We start from the raw sequence: 11,708 nt of genomic DNA, 5'->3' as shown, positions 1-11,708 counted from the left end.
CCCAAATGCCCATCAACAGACGAGTGGATCAATAAAATGTGGTATATACACACAATGGAATACTACTCGGCTGTAAGAACAAACACACTACAAACACATGTGATAACATGGATGAATCTTGAGAACCTTATGTTGAGTGAAGCAACCCAGACATTGAAGGACAAATACTACATGACCTCAATGATATGAAATAAACAAGCTGCCCTAGATAGCAAGAGACTGAACGATAGGCTTGCAGGAAATCGGAGGGTGGAGGAAGGATATGAGCCGATGTCTGCAGGGGTGGAATTTAAGACGAGATGGTGGTAAGTATGAACACAAAGAAGAGATAAAAGGGGGGCAAGGGGTTGCCTTTGCTTGGGGCTTTGCGGGTTTGAGGGTGGCCGGGGAGGGACGGGTGGGTAACGTTGCCCAAAAGTGGGGGGAGGGAGGGGTAGCATACGAACCAGGAGAGGGTCAGGTGTTGGTGGAGAGTAAAATGCCGAGAAAATCATATCAAAATATAATAAAGAGGGTTACCTGTTTAGAATGCTCAGAGGGGAGGGTCTGATGCAGGACGGGCTCCTGGGGAATGTCTAAATGCTCATTCTGCCAGAGTGGGTGACACCATGGGGTAGAAACCCAAGTAGTGAGAGTGGGGGTGGACCCACATCCTGGGGAGGACTAATGCCATCCAATAGAGGGAACTGTATCCCTCGAGAGAAAGGGTGGCTCCCAGGGCATTGGGGCAGTTGAGCAAGTTAGGCCCTGAACACTATTCCATCTATCTCTGGAAGTGGCTCCTCAGGAAATGGAGGTTGGCTATCACTGAGGGCACCAAGGTGGAAGGGAAAATGGACGTTAAATGTGTGGAACCAAAGTAAATGGGGGGTAAGAGAGGAGTTTCTTGAGAGTACACAAGGATGGATATAAAACATGTAATATTACACCATAACATATAGGAGATGACAGACTGATAATGTAAACCATAATGTAAAACATAGGATAACTAAAAATGTAAAGAACTGTGTATCCTAAAGTATGCACCATGATGTAAACACAGATGTTACCTTGTTAGAAAGCTAATGTCTCAGACTCTGTACATCACTTTAAGTAAATATGATATGAATAGGGCGTAAGAGTATCACTGTGGAAGGGAAAAGGTTTTCTGGTGGATGTGTGGGAGTGCTGTATATTATATATATACATTGCTGTGGTCTAGGACTCCTGTGAAGAAAAGCTGAATAATTAGGGGGGGGGAAAAAAAAAAAAAAAAAAAGAAAAAAAAGAAAAAAATAGGATGTGGAATTTTTTCAAGTCAACATTCTTTATCTAAGTTCTTTATCTAACTTTATCCAAGTTCTTTATCTATCCTTTAAACTCATCGCTATATGCCATTCCCTAGTAAGGGACCATGACATTATATTGGGCTTCAAATTTCGGGGAGTTCTGGATCACAGAGTGTTTCAACAATGGCAATGGAGGGATACTGGTATGGGATACCAATGACAGGTGATATATGACTGACAGGGAGCTGTACAGAACATATGTCCAGGGTGCATGGTAATGTTTGGATATACTCATAGTAGCAACAATTAAAAACCACAGTAGGGGGGGTACTGGGTTCCTGGCCAGTGGTGCTCTGTCGTGGTCCCTAGGGGAGCAGCGACAGTCTCCCAGGTACAGTGGTGGGGACCGGGAGGGAGTGAGGGTTCAACAGTGAGCCCCTGATACTAATGACTATGCTTGTGAGCTGATAAACCCAAAATAATAACAAGGCCTAGAGCAACTTTGTGCCTGGGAATTTCCTTCTGTCAGCCTTCATGTTACTCAAATGTGGCCAGTCTCGAAGCCAAACTCAGCATGTAAATGCAATGCCTTCCCCCCAGCGTGGGACATGACACCCGGGGATGAGCCTCCCTGGCAACGAGGGACCACTATCAACTACCAACTGATGATGCAACTGGAAAATGACCTTATACGGAAGGTTCAATGCGGATCAGCAGAATATCCATGTCTACATAAAATACCATGACTTTAAAATGCTGTTTGACCTAAAGTAAGGGGGAAATGGAAAGGAGAAATGAGTTTATATGGCTACGAGTTTCTAAAAAAGAGTCTGGAGGCTGGCAGAAGGTTTGCCCTCATGCACAACTGAGCAGAGTCAGAGAGACAGATAAAGCAGATACAACCCCCAGATATTGGTTCCTTTGAGGGCTAAAGAGACCCATGGGAGTTATGGTCATGGCCGATGGGGTTAACTACCAGGGCAGATGGCCCCTCTTTGGAAATGGTGTTTATGTGTGATGAATCTGGACTCAGATGGGATCTCCCTTCATAAGACTTTCATGCTAATGTGCTGGAGGTGCAGTTAATGTTGGGGTTTAAGATATATTTAGGGGATTTGAATCTCTGGACTGACAATGTGATAGCCAGATCCTGAGCCTCAACAGACTCCAGCACCTACAATCTGATCTATTGGACTTACCACACTCAGCTAAGATGGAGGTGAAGAAGGACAACCACCACACCATGGAGCCTAGAGTGATTACAACTGAAAATGGGAGGATTGCATCCAGCATCCAGGTGGAATCTGAGCCTCCTCTTGACATAAAGGTGCAATGGACACAACCAATCCAGTGTCCACATAGAAGAGGTGGCATTGGATTGGGAAAAGTGGACATAATGGACAAAGGGTATGGGGAAAGGCAGGAAGAGATGAGAGGTGGAGGCGTCTTCGGGACATGGAGCTGCCTTGGATGGTGCTTCAGAGGTAATCACCGGACATTGTAAATCCTCACAGGGCCTACATGATGGAATAGAGGAGAGTATGGGCCATGATGTGAACCAATGTATATGAGGTGCAGAGGTGCCCAAAGATGTACTTACCAAATCCAATGGATGTGTCATGATGATGGGAACGAGTGTTGTTGGGGGGGCGGAGAGGGGGGGTGGGGGGGTGGGGTTGAATGGGACCTCACATATATATTTTTAATGTAATATTATTACAAAGTCAATAAAAAATAAAAAAATTAAAAAAAAAAAAACAAAAAAACTGGTGCTTGGAGAACTGGATATCCATATGCAAAAGAATGAGAGAGGATTACCATCTCACACCTTACACAAAAATCAACTCAAGATGGATATAAGGCAAGACCATAAAGACTTCAGAAGACAATGTAGGAAAGCATCTACAAGACCTCGTAATAGGAAATGGCTTCATGAACTTCACACCCAAAGCACGAGTAGCAAAAGAACAAATAGATAAATGGGACTTCCTCAAAATTAAATCCTTTTGCAAACCTCAAAGGTGTTTAACAAGAAAGTGAAAAGACAGCCTACCCAATGGGAGAAAATATTTGGTACCCATATATCTGAGAGGAGATTAATATCCAGCATATATAAAGAAACCCTGTATCTTGAAAATAAAAAGACAACCCATTTTCAAAATGGGCAAGAAATTTGAAAGGACGCTTCTCCTAAGAAAAAACACAAATGGCTAAAAAGCACATGACAAGATGCTAACATCAGTAGCTACTTTGGAAATGCAAATCAAAACTACAATGAGCTACCATCTTATAACAATTAGACTGTTGGCTATTAAAAAACAGTAACTACAAGTGTTGGAGAGGTTGTGGAGGAATGGGAACCCTCATCCACTGTTGGTGGGAATGCAGAAGGACCCCGTCATTCTGTAGGACAATTTGGCTGTTCCTCAAAAAACTAGCCATAGATTTGCCCTATGGCCCAGCAATTCCACTGCTTGTTATATATGCAGAAGAACGAAAAACAAGGACACAAACTGATATATGCACACCAATGTTCATAGAGGCATTATTCACTCTTGCCAAATATGGAATCAACCCAAATGTCCATCAACAGATGAATGGATAAACAAAATGTGGTATATACATACAATGGAATACTACTCAGCTATAAGAAGGAATACAGTACTAACACATGGGATAACATGGATGAATCTTGAAGACCTTATGTTGAGTGAAACAAGCCAGGCATTGAAGGACAAATACTACATGACCTCTCTGATATGAATTAAGCAAATCAAGCTGTCTCAGAGAGCTAGAGACTGGATAATAGGCTTACAGGAATTTGTTAAGGGGGATAAAGGTTGTGAACTGATGCCTACATGGGCAAAATCTATGATAAAGCTGAGGTAAGTAGTTGTGCTTGGAAGGGATAAGAAGAGTGCATAGGGATACTATTGGGTGGGGCTTTGCAGCCTTGAGGGGGCTAGGGTTGGGAGGATGGGTCAGATGGTCCAAGGAATTTGGGGGAGTTCTTGGGGAGAGCAGGTGAACATAGGAGATTGTCAGGTGCCATGGTTGAAACTATAATGTTGAGAAAACTCTTTAGAAAACACAATAAGGAAGGGTTACTTGTTTAAGGTGTTTGATGCGGGACATCTGTAACAGGGTGCACCTGAGGAAGGCTTCTAGAAAGTGTGTGGGTGCTCATCTTGTCATGATGTGTCATATCATTGGGTGGCGACCCATACAATGAACAGGAAGGTGTTGTACCCCATCCTGGTGAGGCCTGATGTTCTCAAACAGAGGGAAGGGTGTCCCTCGAGAGCATTGGTAGCTCCCAACTGGGGAGGATAGTCTAGTGTGTCAAGCCCTTAGTTTTGAAGCAAGTATCTATGAATCCGGTCCTTGAATCAGTGAAGCTTGGTTGTGGGCCCTGAGGGATGGGGCAGAGAGGAATATGATAGATGGAAGAGGGGGTAACTGGCAGGAAATGGAAGTGTTCCTCAAGATCATGCAATGATGGATATATGCCATGTTAAATTTCACCAAAAATTTATAAAAGTGTAGAGTCTAAAGTGTAAACCATAATATAAACCATAACATACCTATGGTTGGTAGCTATATTTCAATATCTGTACATCAGCTGTAGCAAATATAATATCCACATGTAAAACGATAATTGTTGGGGAATGGGGGAAAGGGTTTGATGTTGGATATGTGGGAGTCCCCTACATTGTATATGTGACTTTACTGTGATCTAAAACTTTTTTGAAGACAAAACTAAAAATTTTTTTTAAAAATGTAGACAATGAGGAAGGAATGGAAGAGATTGTTTTGCCACTGTACATACAGTACAGCACATATTACTGAGATGAAAGGCAAAATATCAAAAAAAGTTTTATGATATTTTCTATTTTTAATACCCCAATATTTTTTACTTTATTTTAGTTTTTCTAAATTAGTATGTGTTCTAGTTCTAACCTTTAAACTTATCATTATTATTTCATTTTTCTACTAATTGAAGTTGGCAATATATTAGGCTTCATTTTTGAAGAAGTTTTGGATAACAGAAAGGTTCAACTATGGTAGGGGAGAAGCACTGGTGTGGGGTGTTATTATTATTTTGTTCTATGATCTCTTTATTTATTTTTAAATGTTACATTCAAAAAACATAAGAGGTTTCCTTATAACCTCACACACACACACACCCCTCATGCTACTCCTCCTGCATCAACAACCTCTTTCATCATTGTGGCACATTCATTGCATTTGGTGAATACATTTTGGAGCACTGCTGCTCCGCATGGATAATAGTTTATATTGTAGTTTACACTCTACCCCAGTCCATTCAGTGGGTATGGCAGGATATATAATGTCCAACATCTGTCCCTGCAATATCATTTAGGACAACTCCAAGTTCCAAAAATGCCCCCACATCACTTCTTCCCTCTCCCTGCCTTCAGCAAACACCATGGTCACTTTCTCCACATCAGTGCTACAATTTCTTCCATTACTAGTCACAACAGTTCCATAGTAGTATACCAGTAAGTCTACTCTAATCCATATTTTGTTTCTCCATCCTGTGGACCCTGGGATGGTGATGTCCACTCCACCTCCATATTGAGAGGGGGCTTAGATTCCACATGGATGATGGTTGCAGTTCTCCTGCTTGCAGCTGTAGGTATTCTCGATAGCCTGGTTTGGTGGTTGACCATCTGTTAGCTGTTCTAGGTAAGTCCAATGAACCAGAGGGTATGAGTTGCAACTCTGCTGAGGCTCAGAGCCCAGGTGGCACATGGACAGTCCAGAGATTCAAATCTCCTAACCTTAGCACCAACCATAGGTTCAGTAAAGTGACAGAAGAGGCATGTGTAGAAAGGTCACATCTGATTCCAACTCTTTACACTCAGGAACACAAATTCCAAGGTAGGGCCAACTGGCACGGCACTGAATTCCAGAGCCATCCTCCATTACCATAGAACCTGTGGGTCTCTGTAGCCCTCAGGAGAACCAATACCTGTGGTTGTATCTACTTTGGCTGTCTCTGAGGTCCTACTGAAGTGTGCGTTAAGTGTGGCCCCTCTGATGACCACCCAAGTCTTTTTTGAAGACCCTTAGCCATATAAACTCATTTGTTTTTGCCATTTCCCCCTTTTGGTGTGGGGTGTCATTGCTGGGGGCACATGGTTGGGAGGGAATTCTCCAGGGCATGCATGTAGGGTGTATAAAAATGTTCAGATATTTGTTGGGTATTTTCATAGTAGGTAGTGCTCATATGACAACTGAGGTAGTACTGAGTTCCAAGCCAGGGGAGTTCTGTCACATTCCCCAATGGAATAGCAACAATCCCCCAAGTGCAAGAGCAAAGACCAGTGAAGAAGGAAGGTCCAATGATGGGCCCTTGATACTGATGACTATGCTTATGAGTTTGTGTGCTTGAAATTCCAGATAGGCCTAGAGCTACAAGGTGGCTAAGAGTACCTCCTGAGAGCCTCCCTGTTGCTCAAATGTGGCCACTGTCTAAGCCAAACTCAGCATGTAAATGCACTACCTTTCTCCCAGCATAGGACATGATTCCTAGGGATGAGCCTCCCTGGTGCCAAGGGATTACTACCAATCACCAGCTGGTGATGCAGCTACAAAAAGACCTTGAATAAAAGGGGTAAAAGGTAAAGACAAATGATATTATATGGCTAATAGACTTCAAAATTAGTCAGGAGGTCATCAGAGGGCTCATGCTTATGCATGTCTCAGCAGGACCCCAGAGACAGCCAAAGTAGGCACAATCTCAGGTACTGGTTGCTCCCGAGGGCTACGGAGATACACAAGCTCTATGCTCATGGTACATAGCTCAAGTTCAGTGCCATGTCAGTTGGCCCTACTTTGGAATTTGTGTTCCTGAGTGTAAAGGAGTTGGAATCAGATGTGACCTTTCTATACATGCTTCTTTTGTCACTTTTACTGGTTGGTGCTAGGGTTGGTGTATATTCAGGAGACTTGAATCTGGACTGTCCAAGTGCCACCTGGGCTCTGAGCCTCAGCAGAGTTGTAACATCTACTCTTTTGTTAGTTGGACTTACTCAGATCAGCTAACAGGGAGGTGAAGTTGGTCAACCACCACACCAGGGACTTGAGTGTCTACAACTGTAAGCAAGAGAATCACATGATCTAAGCCCCCTCTCAATTTAGAGGTGGAGTGGACATCACTATCCCTGGGTCCACAGGATGGAGGAATGAAATATGGATTAGAGTGGACTTACTGGTATTCTACTATAGAACTATTGTGATTCTAGCAATAGAAGAAATTGTATAATTGATTTGGAGACAGTGGCCATAGGAGTTGCTGAGGGCAGGGACAAGGAAGAAAAGATATAATGTGTGGGCATTTTTGGGATTTGGAATTGTCCTGAATAATAATCCAGGGACAGATACATAACATTATATATCTTGCCATAACCCACTGAATGGACTGGAGGAGAGTGTAAACTACAATGTAAACTATAATCCATGCAGTGTAGCAACACTGCAAAATGTTTCACTGAATGCAATGAATGTGCCACAATGATGAATGAGGTTGTTGATGTGGGAGAAGTTGGGAGGGGGTGATGTTTGTGTGGGGTGGGGTATATGGGAACCTCTTATATTTTTTAATGTAATATTTTTTGTGACCTATGTATCTAAATAAAGACAATTAAGTAAATATTAAAAAATCAAAAAGAAAAAGGAGGCCCCCGACAGGGGAGCTATGGCGAGCGGCGATGGCCACGCAGTGTAGCCGCCGCGGAGCTGCCGGAGCCGGACTGGCAGCGGCGTCCCCTCCCCTCCGCGCGGCCACCGCCTCCTCCCCGGGCCCAGGGCCCGGGGCGCTGCCCATGCGGCTGGGGCGCGGGGCCGCGGGCCAGGCGGGACAATGCTGCTGTCGCTGGTGCTGCACACGTACTCGATGCGCTACGTGCTGCCGGCCGCCGTGCTGCTGGGCTCGGCGTCCACCTACGTGCTGGCCTGGGGCGCCTGGCGCCTGCTGTCCTGCCTGCTGCCCGCGCGCTGCTACCGCGCCCTCGACGACCGCCTCTACTGCGTCTACCAGAGCATGGTGCTCTTCTTCTTCGAGAACTACACCGGCGTGCAGATATTGCTATATGGGGATTTGCCAAAAAATAAAGAAAATATAATATATTTATCAAATCATCAAAGCACAGTTGACTGGATCGTTGCTGACATTTTGGCCATCAGACAGAACGTGCTGGGCCACGTGCGCTACGTTTTGAAGGACGGGCTGAAGTGGCTTCCACTGTACGGGTGTTATTTTTCTCAGCATGGAGGAATCTATGTAAAGCGAAGTGCCAATTTAATGAAAAAGAAATGCGAAACAAGCTGCAGAGCCACATGAAAGCAGGAACTCCAATGTTTCTTGTGATTTTTCCAGAGGGAACAAGGTATAATCCGGAACTAACAAAAGTCATTTCAGCTAGTCAAACATTTGCTGCTCAAGAAGGCCTTGCAGTATTGAAACATGTGCTCACACCAAGAGTAAAGGCAACTCATGTTGCTTTTGATTCCATGAAGAATTATTTAGATGCAATTTATGATGTTACAGTGGCTTATGAAGGGACTGTGGATAGTAAAGGACAGCGAAAAGAAGCACCGTCCATGACTGAATTTCTCTGCAAAGAATGTCCAAAAATTCATATTCACATTGATCGTATAGACAAAAAAGATGTACCAGAAGAACAAGCATATATGAGAAGATGGCTTCATGAACGTTTTGAAATAAAAGATAAGTTGCTTATAGAATTCTATGATTCACTGGATCCAGAAAGAAGAAATAAATTTCCTGGGAAAAGTGTTAATTCCAAACTAAGTCTCAAGAAGACTTTACCATCATTGTTGCTCTTAAGTGGTTTGACTGCTAGCATGCTTATGACAGAGGCTGGAAGGAAACTCTATGTGAAAACGTGGATCTATGGAACCGTCATTGGCTGCTTATGGGTTAGCATTAAAGCTTGAACAAGGAGCGGTCTCCAGTCACTGGGAAGTGCTACATTGTCTGTTTTTGGTGACTGCACGTTACTTCCAATTGTTCCTGAATTTAATAAGTGTAAATAAAAGCCTTGTTGATTGAACTTTGGATAAAATAGAATTTGTGACTAAGGCCTGTATGCAGTGGGTCTTGGACAAGCATATGGTCTTACAAGTTTTATAACTGAAATTGCTGGAAAGGTAAAAACTAAATGGAGTTTATGCTATACTTTGCAGTATATTTCACTGTGTTTGTTATGTTCAATATTTTTTGCAACTTGACTGGTCCCAAACTCTTATCAATAAGCATTTAGTATCTTGCAACTATGTAATATTCTGCTTTTTGCTTAGTTTCTCCAAGTCAATCAAAGAAATTGTATTTAAGTATCAAGCTGTTTGAGGAAAGGGTGGTAAGCAGTGTTCATGTGAAGGAAACTCTATATTTAGAGCATGTTTTTACTATATTGTGTTATTAGCTGATTTCATTTTATATTTGCAGAATAATGAACATTTCTAATTTATTAAAACAGCTTAATTTGCACACCCTCTACTCTACACAAAAAAAGTATAAAATGAGAATTACGTTTAAGTTAAAATTGTGACTGTAATTCATTATTGCAGAATTTTAAATTGCCCAGCATTTTGAAGATTTTTGCTATGCTCTTAGTGCTTTGCAACATCTGTGCCATAAGTACTTAACATTAAGGGTTCCTGTTATTTTAGGTTATGTATATATATCTCTCTCTAAATAATCAGTGTGAACTCTATTGGACACTGAGTCCAGAGACATTTGAGGTACCAGGAGCCTTTCAAAACATACCAACTAGATTAGCATGTGCCTTTTGTCTATTATTCCGATTTAGCAAAATATTTAATCCAAAAATATCATTTTGGTTATCATGGTAGATTTCTGCAATGCTGTAGTTCCTTTCCTTTGGATTAAATTAAGTGGTGCTGCTCAGTGGCTTGCACAGTAGACTTGCAGTGAAGCAATGCATCTCTAACCAGTATTTGTCTAAAGTTGAACTCTTTAAGATCTTAAAGTTTCACCAGCTACTGCAAAGGCATTTTGTGTTTCATGTCAAGAAATTCACATCTTCAAGTCAGTGAAATACAGATACAGTTCACTGGGACTACATGATTACCATGCATCACCTCAAAACAAGAGCTATGTTCAAGCACCAGAATACACAATTTTTAGTCATAGAATGATGTATCCCATGGAAGAAGAGCTTTTAAAATTTTTTTTATTTTTTATTTTTAAAATGTGTGATCTGGGCTTATTTTATAATTTAAACTTTAAGATAGCATTTCTGCTTACTGCTCACAATTGTTATATTAGTAACACAGATTAAATATACCAATTGAATCATGATAAAGTGAAAAAAATAATGAAGGGAAGTTTTGTCTGTGTTATACTGCTTCTCCAAAACCAGAGTAACTATTTCAAGCAGCAGCTTTGAAGAGCTGTGGGTATGAATTATTATGTACATATTCTTATGTATAGTATACACACATCTCCACAGGTGACAGTTGGTTTCGTTATGAATGGGGATATAAGTAAAGCTTTTGAAAAGTGCTCTCATGCCAAATTGTAACTTCCTCTTACTGTAAAGTGAAATTAAGATAAATACCATATCTTTGTTAAATATAATTTTTTAACAGTCCTAAAATTAGAATCTATTTCTAACTAGATCAAAGTGAATGTAAATTTTGTTACTTATTTGATCACGAGTATGTTCATGAGTATGCTCTCGCCTAAGTTTTAAGAAGCCGTGTCCTTGCAGCTGAGGGTCCTAAGTGATTTTTCGACAGCAGAGTGAGCTGCATTCAGAGCACCCTGGCCTGGCGTTCCTTCTGACTCTCCTGATGCTCTTTTCACACAGGGTCCATACACATATGTTTGTTTAAAAAAAAAATTGTATCGAGATCTTTGGGAAGCTAGAAACTTTTCATTAACCTGCATTCATTTTGTCTTGAATTATTGTTTTCTAAAGTTCAGAGCACTGCGCCTGTCTATAATTCTTTTCCACATGTCATTTAAGCTTTTGTTTGTATTAGTGTTTTATTTACAGCTTAGTTATTACTTAGCTTTTCTTTATCACAATGCCATCGATGTGTGTGCTTTCATGTCTTTTTTAGAAAAAGGGTGTGTTTGGATGAAAGTTTAAAAAAATAAAATCTTTCACTGTCAAAAAAAAAAAAAAAGAAAAAGGAAGTACAACTCAAGGTACCATAAGTCTCACCAAAGTCAGCTGTCATGTGTTGAAGATGGCAGATAGCCTCTGGCCAGTCTCAGCCTTCCCCTCTGTATTTCCTCTTCCTCTGAGTCTTCATGGATCCAACTTTTTCCTCATCTCAGCTGTAGGCTGGCATGGGGCTTGTCTCTCAGGTCTTCCTGTATCAGTCTTAGCTTTCTTTCCAAGGTCAGCTTTAAGCTAT

General features: G+C 41.6%; 1 pseudogene; it reads left to right on the top strand.

Moving 5' to 3' along the window:
* The first annotated feature begins 8,142 nt into the window (after positions 1 to 8,142).
* Positions 8,143 to 11,474, top strand: LOC101444738 (1-acyl-sn-glycerol-3-phosphate acyltransferase epsilon pseudogene; annotated as a pseudogene).
* Positions 11,475 to 11,708: the final 234 nt, after the last annotated feature.

The sequence above is a fragment of the Dasypus novemcinctus genome, chromosome 18 (genome assembly GCF_030445035.2).
Source record: "Dasypus novemcinctus isolate mDasNov1 chromosome 18, mDasNov1.1.hap2, whole genome shotgun sequence".
NCBI lineage: Eukaryota > Metazoa > Chordata > Mammalia > Cingulata > Dasypodidae > Dasypus > Dasypus novemcinctus.
This window is presented reverse-complemented; position numbering and strand designations above follow the sequence as displayed.